We start from the raw sequence: 15614 nt of genomic DNA on the forward strand, positions 1-15614 counted from the left end.
ACATTGAAATAAGAAGGAACAATATACCAGCAGAATGACTGATAAAACTTGTAGTTTGAAAATGCTATAAAATCTTTCATTTCAGATTCTTTAGGAAAATGTGGGATTGTAAAGAGGCTGGGCATAAAATAACACACAAAATGAGCATGATTTATAAAGGTAAATGTACCTGTAAAATATTGATATTAAAATACCATTTATTTCAAAATGAAAAATAAAATTACTGGCCTTTATGGAAATCAGTAAATGTTTAGGTAGTAGTATTTAGACCTGCTATTTGGACTCATGAGTTAGGGACTTTTTAATGCAAATAACCGTCCTTATTGTATATATTAATAAGTTGTATACTTCAATCACCTATTTTAGGGTGTAAATTAAAACTAGTGTACACAGATTTCTACCACTGGCTATTGATGAAGTAGTTAGAAATTAATTAACTCTCCCACTGTATACCACCATAAATCAGGGAAAAATAGAAAATACTAGGTTACAAACAAAAGTCAAAGAGCACTGAGGATTTGTGATCCTCGTGAGAAGTGTAACAAACAAAATGAACCTACAAAAAACCTAAAATTCTCTATGGAGGTAATTGTGTGACCATGATTAGAGGGAGTAAAAGCAATAATAAGCCTGGAAGTCAAGCTGATTTGGGGAAATGGGTTTTGATTATTGTGGAGGCTGAAGAAACAAAGCTTTTAGACATTTTTATATGAGAGAGAGGAATTATACACTAAGCTTCCCAAGAATTCTACATAGCACTTGCTTTAATTCTTGGATATGTATCAGGTTAGTCAAGCTTATGGTAAAACTCTACAATACAGAACTCAATTGCATGGCAGAATATTAAGGTGAGTAATTTCCAAAGCTCACATAGCAAGGAATTAGTAAGTTTTAACTATCTAGAGCAGAGAGTTCTTGTTTAGCCTTTGAGATATTCAATGGATATTTCAGAAGGGCCATGTCTTAGGTGAATATTTGAACTATTATTGAAATTAAAAATACAGCTTTGTATGGACCAACTCAACTGCTTGCAGGAACAAAGTTCAACAATCTTTAAAGAAGGACAGCAAGCTGGAAACAGTGAATGATATAATATTCACAAGGTCTAGCTAGCATCACTTGGTCTAGCATGCAACAAAAAATGCTAGACTTTCCAAGAAGCTGGGATATATGACCGAAAAACAGCCAAAAAGCCAATAAAAGCAGACCAAGAAATGACAGAGCTCATGGAATTATCAAAGACTGTAAAATATAGATTATAAAATATTAAATGATTCAAAGGAAAACTTAAACATATTGAGGGCAGAAAAGGAAGATATTCAATAGAACCAACTAACTGTAATTTTAAGATACTAAGAATGAGATATATAAAATTGAAATTTCATTGGATGGGACTAGCTGTAGACTATACACTGTAGCAGCAAAATTTATTAATATAAATACATAATAATAGAAGTTTTTCCAAATGAAAGCATTAAGAGAAAAAAACCCCTAAAAATGCAAAATAGCAGAAGCATTGTCTATGGAACAATTCCAGGCTGTATTATGTGTGAGTGGAGTTTGACACGGAAGGAGCTACAGAAAAATATTTGAATAAAAAACTGACAAAGTGTTTCTCAAGTTTAAGATTTAATACACTACAATATAAGAACATTGTAGAAACTACAAAACAGAAAACCAAATGAAGATACACTATACTCACAGAAGTACAAATATGTGACCAAGAAAATCTTAAAAGAGCAACAGTGAGGAAAATAGATATACAAAATAGCAAATTCTCTGAAACTATGAAAACATGATGAAAATAACATCTTTTAAGCATTAAGTTGTGGCTGAAAGGAATGGCTAACAGGTTAGAATTCTATACCAAGAAAAAAATACTATTTAAAAATAAGTGTGAGACAGAAACACTTAACAGAATGGCAGGTAGAAACTAGCATACATGAAAAGGTGAAGACTGATATGAAACATAAATATGTAGTAACTATAAATTATATTTTTATTGGTTAAATTATTGAAATATAATAAAATTGATTATTAAAATAAAAAATATTAATGACATATTGTCAGATTTCTAATGTAAACTGGTACAAACAAATCATGACAATGTTATAAATAAAGGAAAGTATATAGAATGATACTATTATGTTTGTAATATGTATAAATTAATAAAGAAAAATTTAATAAGTTAAAATGTTTTTTAAAATTAGTTGACTATAAAATATAAAAAATGAACAATAATAACTCCCTTATTAAAGAAAGGAGGTAAAGAAGACAAAGGACAAATAGAAAATATGCAGCATTGTAATAGTCTTAAATCTTATTAAATTTAAAATTTTATTAGTTGAAAATGATCCAATTAACCATGTAAAAGAGATTGTCATATTCTACAAAAAAGAATCCAGAACCATTTGTGGTCTTCAAAAACAAAACAAAAAACAAAAATTAAAAATTAAAATAATTTATAGATAGGTAAAAGATATAAATACATATGTCATGAACACATTAAACATAAACAAGCTTCAACAATTTTAATAATATTGTATAAATTGGACTTGAAAAAAGAAATTTTACTAGGGCAAGTTTATAACAAACATATTTGACTCATCAAGAAGACATAACTATTGTAAATATCTGTGAATCCACTAACACAGCTCTATAATACATGACAGAAAATTATACAGAAATAAAAGAAGAAATAGACAACATTTCTCTCTTAGTAATTGAATAAGAGATGGAAATGTACTATAGGTAAGAAAGACTTCAACACTGGCAAATAACTTCCCTATTTGACATTTGTAGATCAATATCCCCAACCACAACAAAACAGGATACACGTCTTTTCAAAGGCATATGATTCAAAATATTTTATTTGGTAAATGTTCTATTAAAAAATAGCAATTAAAGGGAAAGTGATGGGGGGTAGGCAGAGACAAATGTATTTGGAAAAAAAACAAATAAATAAAATAGCAATTTGGTTTGTTAATTATTTATCAAAATTTTGGATTTTTCATATATCTTTCTGTTATTTATTTATAATTGAATTCCATATAGTCAGAAAATACACTCCTTGTGAAATTTGTTATATGGCACAATATATGGTCTATGTTACTGCCTGGAAGCTGTAATGTACAAGGATGTAACAGGAATGTTTTCAAGGGAATGTTCTTAGGGTTATTAAATGTTCTACAAACAACTTGATTATAACAGTGGTTACACAAATGTTTACATATAATTCAACTAATCAAAGTGTACTTATAATGGATACATTTCATTGTATAAATTATATCTTAATAATTCAATGAAAGAAAAAATAAATTTCCTCTTTTCAATATGAAATTATTTTAAAAGAAATTTGGAAACAATATAATGTCTGTGAGGCACGATGATAAAACAAATGCTCCTGAACTTGCCACTCAACATGAAGTAGTACTAAATGCATTTAAGGATATGGAATGAACTAAATTTTCATAAGCTATTGAAAAAATGAAAATTAAAACTATACAGAATTACTGTATTATACACACAACATTGTAAAAAATAAATAAATAAAAAGTCTACTTATTCAAGTGTTGTTGAGGAATTACAGTGCCAGACACAATTGCTGTGGGAAGTTAAACTATGACAACCTCTTTGAAAATGCAATCTGGCATTATTTTATGTGGTTGAACATGTAGAAACTCTATAGGTAATTAATCCAATCTTCAGGTATATATACCAGTGGCATGTACAGGAATGTACATAGAATATCATTGTAAAAGCAAACACTGAAACTGAGATGAATCAAAATATCTATTCAGCTGAAAATGGATAATTTCACTGCTGTGTATTTATATATACTTAAATTATGATTCAAGAATAAAGATAAACTACAACTGAATTAACAAAATGGATGACAGAGGTCAAAAGTGGATTGAAAAATTGTTGCAAAAAGGTTAATACAATATAATATGATTTTCATAAATCTCAATAGCAGACATCTGTATTTTTAGAAATGAAGATCTTGTAAAGATTAAAGGTTAAGCCCTCGTGGATAGCCAAGTATTAAAAACTGTTGTTCTAGAATTAAGAAGTAATATAAAAAAGTCCACAATTTTTTAGTATTATATTTTGCTTTGAAAATTAAATCTTGAAATTTTTTAAATTAATTTTGAACTCACACTTCATAAATTTATTGGTTTGATAATCAATCATGGTTATCTAAGAGCATGAAGAAAAAATAGCAATCAATGTAATCTTTGGAAAAGAGCAAAGCATTTAACATTCTTAAGAAACTGGAAGTAGGTGAATCTTTTCCAAAGAAATAAATAAGGCAATCAAAGCCATGATCCATCATAATTTCTTTAGATATATAGACCTCACTCCATCATATTCTCTTCAGGTATCTAAATTCTAGGTGATCTCAGAGTCAGGATACAGCATGGGCCAAGAAGGTGGCAGGAAAACGCAGTCTAAGCAGGAAATGAATATGCCCTGATGTGCAGGGTTATATTGTACATGCTTGAAAGCAAATTTGCAGCATCTCATGACTCAATGGATTGAGTGCTATTTAGTGAAATAACAATCTAATCTTAACAATGTCTTTGATTCATAAATAAGTGACTATGAAAGATTCATTACACTTTCTTTTGTTTTTAACATTGTTCAATTTACTGTAGTACCTGATAGCACTCTAATGGAGCCATAAGTTCCTGAAAGAGTTAATGAACTCTTCCATGCCTAACCTACTATCTTATCTAGCTTAATCAAGGTTGGTTAAAAAAGCATACTATAGTAGATTATCCATTTCACTCTATAAAAATAACTATGACATAATGAATGAAGAATATTATCATTTCACACCTATAATATACCTTACTTCATAATTCATACCTTTAATGTGCTTAGAACGTGGCTCTGGGATTTGCTAAAACACTGTTTGAAATCCTCAATAACTAATGACACTTGGTGTGCATTTGTGTGAAACACTAAATAACTCATTTTATTTTCTTTGTATAATATTTTGTTAGCAATACTGAATTATGGTAATTATCCTGGCAAGTCTTCTTAAGGTTTTCTCATAACTGCACATGCAAACTAAGGATGACATCCTTTCTCTCTATCCTTTAAGAGGAATTTTTTCCTGATATATAAAACATTTTTAACTCGATATAATCCCTCCAAAAAGAAGCAATTATCACTTCTATTACCATCAAGAAGTCAAAATGAAACTCCTCATGAGAAAGCTAAATATACCAACTTAAGAGTGCTTTTCAACATGATTTCTCAGATTGACTATTCATGGGCCAATTGCCAAGGAAAGATTTGTGAAGCCAAATGATAAATTGAATTATAAGCTTTATAAAAGAAGGAGATGTCTTGTTATTCAGTCAGCCATAGTATAGTATGAGTGCACTGCTGTTTTATGGAGACCTTTAAATATTCTAACAGATCCTTTCCCACTTCCTAATTAATTGCTTAATCAATTCTTAGTAAATACAGTACTTAACTATTATAGTCAAAGACATAGATAGTTTAAGCGATTTTTGACATATTTTTTCTGTGAAAGAAAAATCTGGGAGTAAGTTTTGAGAAAGAGTTGGAGTAAGTGCTATCACTAAACATAAAAAGGGTCCAGAAGCTGAGGCAGGATTTTAATCAAGACCTTGTAGATGATGTTTACATACATAAAGATTGAACACATATTGTAATGTATTATTCAATGTGGAATGATCCTTGAGCACTACAATATCTTGTTTAATTTATTTGGAAAAGAATTGTTGTTTCTTTGTAATTTATAGGTATTGCAACATAGGGTTAATAAGCAATAATTTAGAATCGCACTTATGTAACTTAGAACATATAAGAATAGTTCTCAGTTTTCCAAGACATCAGCATATTTTCCATCCTACAAATTTAAATAACCTCACCAAAAGTGCTTTAGAAATGTGCCCATGCTGTTAGTTCACAGTTTAGGCATACACAAGTGCTCTGTTCCTGTATGTAATTTATTCTGAGCAAGGTAGCTATTATAGCCACCAACTTTTTGGCTACTTGTCCTATATTTAAAGGCACATGAACAATGATTTAGTGAACAAGTGAACCATGGACTTATTTAGTCCTCTAGACAGTGCTGTAAAAATTCAACTATACACAAATTGTGTTCCAAAAACATTCATTGGGGACCAAAGTTGCAATAGATGTTATCTTCTTCTTTTACTTGACACTCTATTATTTCTCAGCAGATGAATTCAAGTTTCTACAGTAAATTTCCTTCATGAAGTTTCCAGATATTTATACCATTGAGAATTAGATCAAAGAAAATGAGGGAAAATGTACCTTTTTAAAAGAAGGGGTAATAAAGCATAACTATATTATATTAATTTTTAACTTTTATTTGTATTTGTAAAACATGGTCATTTTTCATACAAACATGTTATTTATGTACATCAAGGGCTTATTATTATTATATTTTACTGATTATATAAAAGTTGCCCCAGTTTTCCCCCTTTTGCCCCCCCTCTGCCTGCTACCTTAGTTCTTCCAGCAATCCCCCACCAAGTTCATGTCCATGAGTCTTGATGTAAATTCTTTGGCTTCTCCATTTCCTATAGTATTTTTTTTTTATTTTTTTAATTTATTTGTTTTTAGCAGAGAAGGAGGGAGGGAGAAAGAGAGAGAGAGAAACATTAATGTGTGGTTGCCTCTTGCGCATCCATACTGGGGACCTGCTTCCCTCTGTCTATTTTGTTCCTACCAATTATGCTTTTTAATCCCTGCATCATTTTCCCATTCTCCCCCTTCGCTCTCCCAGATGATAACCCTCCAAATGACCTCCATGTCTATGATTCTGTTCCTGTCCTGGTCATTTGCTTAGTTTTTGTTTTGTTTTGTTTTTTAGATTCAGTTGTTGATAGTTGTGAATTTGTTGCCATTTTAATGTTCATAGTTTTGATCTTCTTTTTCTTAAATAAGCCCCTTTAACATGTCATGTAATAATGGCATGGTGATGATGAACTCCTTTAACATTACCTTGTCTGGAAAGCACTTTATGTGCCCTTCCATTCTAAATGATAGCTTTGCTGGATAGAGTAATCTTGGTTGTAGGACCTTGCTTTTCGTCACCTCAAATACTTTTTGATGGTCCCTTCTTGCCTGAAAAGTTTCCTTTCTTTACTCTTCCTCTACTCCTGGCATTCTTATGATTTGGATGTTGGCACTTTTGAAGATGCCATACAGTTCCTCAGCCTATCCTCCTTTTTGGAATTGTTGCTTCTTCTTTTTTGTTCTAGTTGAATGTTTATCTCTTCCTTATATTCCAAATCATTGGTTTGAATCCCAGCTTCCTTCCCGTCTCTTGGTTTCCTGTGGATTATTCTTTATTTCACTTAGTGTAAACTTCATTTCTTCCTTTATATTTTATATGTACTCAAGAAATTCTCTGAGCATCCTGATAACCAGTGTTTTGAACTCTTCATCTGCATCTGATGGGTTGGTTTTCTCCATTTTGCTTAGTTCTTTTTCTGGAATTTTTTTCTGTTCTTTCATTTGGGCCATTTTTCTTTCTCTCCTCAGTTTAGCAGCTTCCCTGTGTCTCTTTCCAAGTACTTGGTAGAACTGATTTACTCCCTGTCTTCATAGTAAGGCCTATGTAGAAAAGGCACCAGTAAATTGTGTGAGGAAGAGCCTTACGCAATTGCCAGGCCAGGGCATCCCTCTTCGTTGTTTTGTGGCTGTGAGAGGGGGCATTGTCCCTCTCACAGCCATGGCTTCTGGTGGTTTGTCTGGCACTTGCCCCATTTCTAGTCACTCATGCCTTTCCTCTGTGTGACTGGCACCCTTCCAGCTGCTGCCCTGGTGATGAATCCTGCAGTGGGTGGGTTTGTGTCTATTCTAATACTGTGCTAGCCCTTTAAGGAGCAAAAATCCATCCATTTCTTCTGCAGCCCCAACCCCTGCTGGTTTTTACAAACAGAGGTAACAGGGATCTATCTTCCTTGTGCTGGAACCCTTGGCTGTTCTGTATATCCTGGGGCTGGGATTGCTTTCTTCTGAAGTATTCCTCCCATTAATTTAGCCACTGCTTTTGTATGCAACTCCGCCCCTCCTACCCATCTGGATCAATGTGTCTGCTTTAAGGAAGGGAAGGGGAAAGTCAAGGAACATATAGCAAGGACTCATGGACAAAACCAAAGGGGAAGAGCTGAGGGAGGAAAGAAGGGAGGGGGCAAGGGAAAGTGGTTGGGGGGAGGCAGAGACAAATGTATTTGAAAAAATAAATTAAAATAAAATTTTAAAAAAATCCTTAGTTACTGGACTTCTACACAGCTGGATTTTCTGATGGTTCTAGGTGTAATTAGTTTTGAGATCTGGTTGTAATTCTTTCTATGGTGGTGCAAGAAGGCAAAGCATGTCTAACTATGCCTCCATTGTGACTGGAAGTTCTATATTCTACTTTTTTTTTAAGTGCCATTAGAAATCAGAGTACGTTGATCAATTAAAGTCTAAAGGAATTTTTTTTATATATATCTGGGTGCATATGGAAGGCAACTAATTGATGTTTCTCTTTCACATCACTGTTTCTCTCCATTCCTCTCTAAAAGCAATGAAAAAGTTTCCTTGGAGAATATATATTCATATCTCAAGGTGTCTTCAGGGCCACATTAATCCTAAAAAGTTTTAGAGGAGATTCCATTTCTTGCATCCTAATCTTTTGGTGACTGTCACATTCATTGGCTTGCGGCTATGTCAATCCAGTCTCTGCCTCCGTCTTCACATGGTCTTTCTTCTGTGTCTTTTCTTCTTTGCTCTTTTACAAGAGCAACAGATTTATGGGATGTCAGGGAGATATAGTCTCAAGAATTTAACTAACTGATACTTGCAAAGACATTTTTGCAAATTAGGTAATATTAATAGTTTTTAGGTCTTAGGATGTAGATATATCTTTTTGAGGGGCACTATTGAACCTACTACAGATAGTGTCTGTCAAAAATATAAGAATAGCACCTAATAAACTCTAAGAGTCTAGTTTAAGAAATAAGAGAGAAAAAGAAGAAAAGGACATTTCTTACATTGTGCCAACTCTCCATATGGTCCATCTTCATTCCTCTTCCCCCTAAATCATTGTTTCTGATTTTCACATCTTTCTCTAACCCCCTGACTGACTATACACTGTTGCCTATATGTATGGTATATCCTTAGTTCACATCATTTGTTCCTGTATACAAAGGATATGATTAAATAAACTGATTGAGTCTTTGCCAGTTGGGGGAATTTCCCCTTAAGGAAGGTTGTTTAGGGTTACATTTGAATAATACTGTAGTACTGAAGCTATCCGTTTTCAGCCTATACCAGTACAAGTTCATTTATTCTTTAACCAACCCAAAGCCTTTCTCTATTCTATTAATTGGTCATAGGAAAACTCCCATGAGTCTATTGCTATAATTGAGGGAGAAATGTCTGTTGATCCCTCTCTTAAAGTTCAGTCAGGGAGAAAAGGCACTAAAAGAGTTGTCAAATGTGTGTATAATCATGAAGAAGTTTGTGTTGTAATGTTTTGTGAAACAAAATGCTATTTTTTAGAAACAGCAAATGCATATCATTTGATGACATAAATAATTTACATCTTTGCAGTTCTTTTGGTTTCATATCCTTTAAACGGTACAAATGATAAAGAGAAGGAGTTGTGGTAAGCAATTTGTAATTGAAAGGGTTTGACCAGCAATCAGAGGGTGGAATGTATAGGATAGAGGTAATTTACAGCCAGACTTGGAAATTTCTTCCCATATTTCTGGGGATATGGATCTATGGATATAACTCTTGGCTCAGATAAAGGTTGTGGAATTGATGATGTGCTGCTTCGAAACTAAAACTCTCCTGGTCACCTCCAGGGTCAATTTTACTGATGGTTTCATCTGGCATAATTGAGTGCACATTCTGGCTTGACTACATAATTAGAAGGCCAAAAGATTCTGCTGGGAATATCTGTCTTGAGTAGATTACTTAAAGACCTTTGCCATTTAATCTTTTTCTATAGTTAATAATTTTTGTGACCTGTTGAAGAAACCTTTTGCCAGCCTAAGATTGTAAAGATACTGTTGTTTTCATCTAGAAGAGTTCAGTTTTATTTAAAAAATGTATTTATACACTTCATCTGGAAATGATTGGTGTGTAGTATGAAATAAAAACAAGGTTTCCTATATGGACAACAAATTTTCCCAAGATTCTCTATTATAAAGCCCGTCATTTCTACAAAGCACTGCAGAGTCATCGTTTCATAAATCTGATTAGGCAATATCTGTGAGGCTGTTTCTAAACTCTTTTTGTTAATTAATGTAACTTCATAATAGATAAATACACCGTGTAAGTTTCCAGCTCTTTTAAAAGTGATGATTGTCTATATTTTTTCTATATTATTGTATTGCCACATATGTTTAGTCAAGGTATAATTGATATATAACATGTTAGTTTCAGGTGTACAATATAAAGAAGATATTTATATATATCACAAAATGATCACCACAATAATTCTAGTAACATCCATTATGATACATAGTTAAATTTTTCTTGTAATAAATTTTGACTTGTCACTTAGCAACTTTCAAATAAACAATATAGAATTATCAAGTATAGTCACCATGTTATATATTATATCCCCATCATTTATTGATTTATAACTTGGAGATTTTACCTTTCCATCACCATTTCCCATTTTGCCCACTAACACTCCCCAACTCTGGCAACTACCACGCTATCTCTACATCTATGAGTGTTGTTTTGGTTTGTTTGTTTTTTAGATTTCACATATTGAGGTCTATTCAGACAGTATATAGCCATGTAATATGAAAAATAGAGACCTTTATTAAAAAAGACATAAGATACAACAAACATTGTACACACCACAATGATGTCAATATCCCCTTCAAAGTAGGCACATTGGGATCTTATTTCTCCCAGTCGTCATCAGCTACCCCATCATATTTTCCTGAATATGATCGATGGTCTGAAATCTTTTCCCTTTCAAATGTGATTTAATTTTGGGAAAAGCCAGAAGTTGCAGGGTGCCAAATCTGGGCTGTAACAGGGCTGAGCCACCTGGGTGATTTGATGTTTTGACAAAAAGCTCTTCATGAGACGATGCGTGAGCAGGCACCTTGTCGTGATGAAGCTGTCAGTCACCAGTAATCCATAGCTGCAGTTTTCTGAATCATATGAATAGTTTCTGCAGAGGAATGTTCAAGCTTAATGTGAAATTTGATGCAGATTTGTTGCTCTACTCACTCAGTCATTTCGAATGTGTTGACCACAGAGTATACATGTTCACTCCATGACATGTGGGGTCTACCACCCCCACTGACTAGTACAGTGAAGTGTGCATTGTTCACACATGCATATTCCAGTCCACTCTCCTTGGCTGCCAGGTTACACTCATGCCATGCAAACCATTCTTGTTATATTAACAATGGCTGGACTTTTTCTGGACAGACCTCATAAGGGAATTCATATGATATTTGTTTTTCTAACTTATTTATCTTAACATAATGCCCCCAAGGTCTATCTATGTTGTCACAAGTGACAATATCTCTTATTTTATGGCTGACTAATGTTCCAGTGTATATATAGATACCACAATTTTTTTATCCATTCATCCATCAATGGACACTTGTTTCTTCCATGTCTTGGCTATTATAAATAATTCTGCAATAAACACAAGGGTCCAGATATATTTTCAAGTTAGTCTTTTTGTTTTGGTTTTTGTTTTTTTGGATAAAACCCAGAACTGGAATTGCTGGATCATATGGTAGTTCCACTTTTAATTTTTTGAGAAATCTCCATACTGTCTTCCATAGTGGCTGTACCAATTTACCTTCCCATCAACAGTGCATGGGGTTTTCTTTTCTGTACATGTTCTCCAACATTTATCACTTGTCTTTTTGATAGCATACATTCTAACAGGTATGAGGGCATATATCATAGTGGTTTTGATTAGCCTTTTCCTGATGAATAGTATGCTAAACATCTTTTAATAAACTTGTTGGCCCTCAGCTTATTTTCTTTGGAAAAAATGTATATTCAATTTCTCTGCCCATTATTAAAATCAGATTGTGTTTTTGAACTTATTGAAGAAACTTTGTCCTTCCCCCATTGTTTATTCTAGACTCTTTTGTCATACAGTATTGACCTTGTGTTCATGGGTTTGTAACTGTGGTCCCTATTCCATTCCATTGATCTATGTGTCTGTTTTCATGCCAATACCATATTCTTTTGATTATTGTAGCTTTGTGTATAGTTTGAAATCAGAGAGCATAGTGCCTCCAGCTTTGTTCTTCTTTTTATAGATTGCTTTGTCTATTCAGTGAGTTTTTTTGTTTAATACAAAATTTAGTATTGTTTTTTCTGGTCATGTGGAAAAAAGTCAAAATGTCATGAGAATTTTTATGGGAATTGCAACACAACTGTAGATTGCTTTGGGGAGTATGGGCACTCCCACAACATTAATTTTTCCAGTCCATGAGCATAAAATATATTTTTGTTTATTTCTGTCTTCTTCAATTTCTTTAGCAATGTCCTATAGTTTTCAATGTACAGATATTTCACCTTCAATAAAATATTCTTAGATATACTGTTATGCAATTATATGTGAAATTATTTTCTTAATCTTTTTACCTGATAGTTTCTTATAAGTACATGATCACAATTGATTTTTGGATTATAATTGTGTGTTGTGCAACTTCACTGAATGTATTAGTTCTAATAGCTTTTGGTGGAGTCTTCAGGGTTTTCTATATATAAGATCACATCATCTGTAAATAGTGACTGTTGTACTTTTTCCTTTCCTGCTTGAATGCTATCATTTATTTTTCTTGTCTAATTGCTCTGGCTGGGATTTGCAGTGCTATATAGAATAAAAGTGGGAAGAGTGTGTATCCTCTTCTTATTTCTGATATTAGAGGAAAATCAGCTTCTCATGGCCTTGAGAACTTGAGCTTCTTATACATGGCCTTTTTATATTGAGATTCATTCATTCTATAAATACATTTTTATAGTTTTTATCATAAATGGATGTTTAGTTTTGTCAAAGGCTTTTTGCATCTATTGAGATGATCATAGTGTTTTTATTTTGCAGGATTTTTTTTTATTTTGTTTTAATTCTCAACAGAGGACATTTTTTTCATTTCTTTTAAAAAATGAAAAGAGAGGAAGGGAGGGGAGAAGTATAGAAAGAAATATCAATGTCAGAGAGAAACATCAATTGGTTGCCTCCATACATGCCCCTGATTGCAGATCTTATGTACCCCACCCAAGGACGAACCCTGACTGGGAATCAAATTGCCACCTTTTGGTTGTGGGACTGCACTCCAACCAACTGAGCCACACAGGCCAGGACTTATTTTCGAGTTTTTTAATGTAGAATATCATATGGATTGATTTGTGGATGTTGAACCATCCTTGCATCATTGGAATAAATCAAACTTATTTAGTGTATAATACTTTGATATATTGTTAAATTCAGTTTGCTAACATTTTGAGAACATTTCCACCTATGGTTCCATCCAAGGTTTTGGACTGTAATTTCTTTTTTTCTGTCATGTTCTTATCTGCTTCATGTATCAGAGTAAGACTGGCCATGTAAAATGAGTAAGGAAGTGGTTTTCTTTTTGTCCTATTTTTTGGTAAGAGTGTGAGAAGAATTGGCATTAATTTTGTTATACATGTGATAGAATTTATTGTAAAGCCATCTGGTCTTGGACTGTTATTTTCCGGAGAATTTTTAGTACAGGTTAAATGTCTTTACTAGTAATTGACCTGTTCAGACATTGCATTTCTTCATGATTCAGTCTTGGTTCAATGTACGTTTCTAGGAATTTATGTTTTCTTTCTAGGTTTATTTGTTGGTGTATAATTGTTCATAGTAGTTTCTTATGTTCCTTTGTATTTCTGTGGTACCACTCTTTTGTCATACAGTATTGACCTTGACTTACTTCAGATGTAAGGAAAGAGTGCGTATCCTCTCTTGGTAAAGTCTCCTGTTTAATTTCTGATATTTATTTATGTCTTCTGTCTTTTTTCTTGATGAGCCTAGCTAAAATTTTGTCTATTTTGTTTATCTTTTTAAAGAACCATCTCTTAGTATTATTGATTTTTTCTATTGATTTTTCAGTTTCTGTTTTATTTCAGTTCTAATCTTTTTTTCTACTGCTGAATTTAAACTTCATTTATTCACTATTTCTAGTTTTATGAAGTATTATGTAATGTTAGATAGTTTTCTTGTTTGTTGCTATAGACATTTATCACTATGAACTTCTCTCTTAGGACTGCTTTTGCTGCATCCATTAAGTTTTAGTAAGATATATTTCAATTTTCACTTCATGAAGGAATATTTTGATTTCTCTTCTGCTTTTTTCTTTAACCCCTGGTCATTCAGTAGTCTGTTGTTTAAACTTCATATATTTGCAAAATTTACAGTTTTTGTTTTGTAATTGATATCTAGTTTCATATAATTGTGATTGGAAAGATGCTTGATATGTTTTCCATCTTCATAAATTTATTAAGACTGGTATCTAACACATGATTTATCCTGGTGAGTATTCCTTTTATACTTTATAAAGTATATATTCTGTTGCTTTTAAATGGAATATTCTATATTTATCTTTTACCCATCTGTTATACCATGTGTTTAAGGCCCGTGTTTCTTTATTGATTTTCTGTACAGATGATCTATCAACTGATGATAGTGAGAGATGCAAATTCTGTATTATTATTCCATAACTATCTATTTCTCTCATTGAGTCTGTTAATATGTGCTTTATATATCTAAGTGTTCTTATACTAGTGCATATTTACAATATTATATTCTTTTGATTGATCCTTTTATCATTATGTAATGACTTTTTGTCTTATTATATTCTTTGCTTTAAAGCTTATTATTTCTGATATATAAATATAGCTTCCTTAGCTTTCTTTTAGTTTCTATTTGCATGGAATACATATTCACTTGCCTCCAATTTCAGTCTGTGTCCTTACATCTGAAGTGAGTCTCTTATAGACAGCATATTGATATGTCTTTTTATTCATTTAGCCAACTTGTCTTTTGATTACATAACTTATTCTATTTACATTCAAATTAATTATTTATAGATATATGATCATTGCCATTTTGTTTTCTGGTTGTTTTGTTATTCCTTTGTTCTTCTCTTTCTCTCTTACTTTCTGATATGATATTCTGTAGTGTTATACATCTTCTCTTTATAGTTGGTGTGTGTGTTATAGGTATTATGTAGTCACTATGAGGCTTACATGAAACAATTTATATTTCTAACAGTCTATTTTATGTTAAAGCAACATAAGTTTCATTGTATTCTAAATCTCTACATTTTTAGCATTGCCATATGTATTTAAAAATTAACCTGTCAAATTCTCATAAAAAACTTGTTATTCTGATTATAATGCAATTGTTCTGTAAAGAATTAATATTGCTGTAATTAGTTTTCCAATCCATTATTATCCTGTTTCCCACCATTTATCTAGGTTTCTTTTTAACATTTCTCAACGATGTTGTGCATTTATATTATTAGAGTTTTTGTGCATTGTTCATATTTTTACTTGGTATTTGATTTTTTCATGATATTAAGTGG

Source organism: Pteronotus mesoamericanus, unplaced genomic scaffold (genome assembly GCF_021234165.1).
Source record: "Pteronotus mesoamericanus isolate MK-2021 breed Mesoamerican mustached bat unplaced genomic scaffold, CSHL_Meso_final scaffold_167, whole genome shotgun sequence".
NCBI lineage: Eukaryota > Metazoa > Chordata > Mammalia > Chiroptera > Mormoopidae > Pteronotus > Pteronotus mesoamericanus.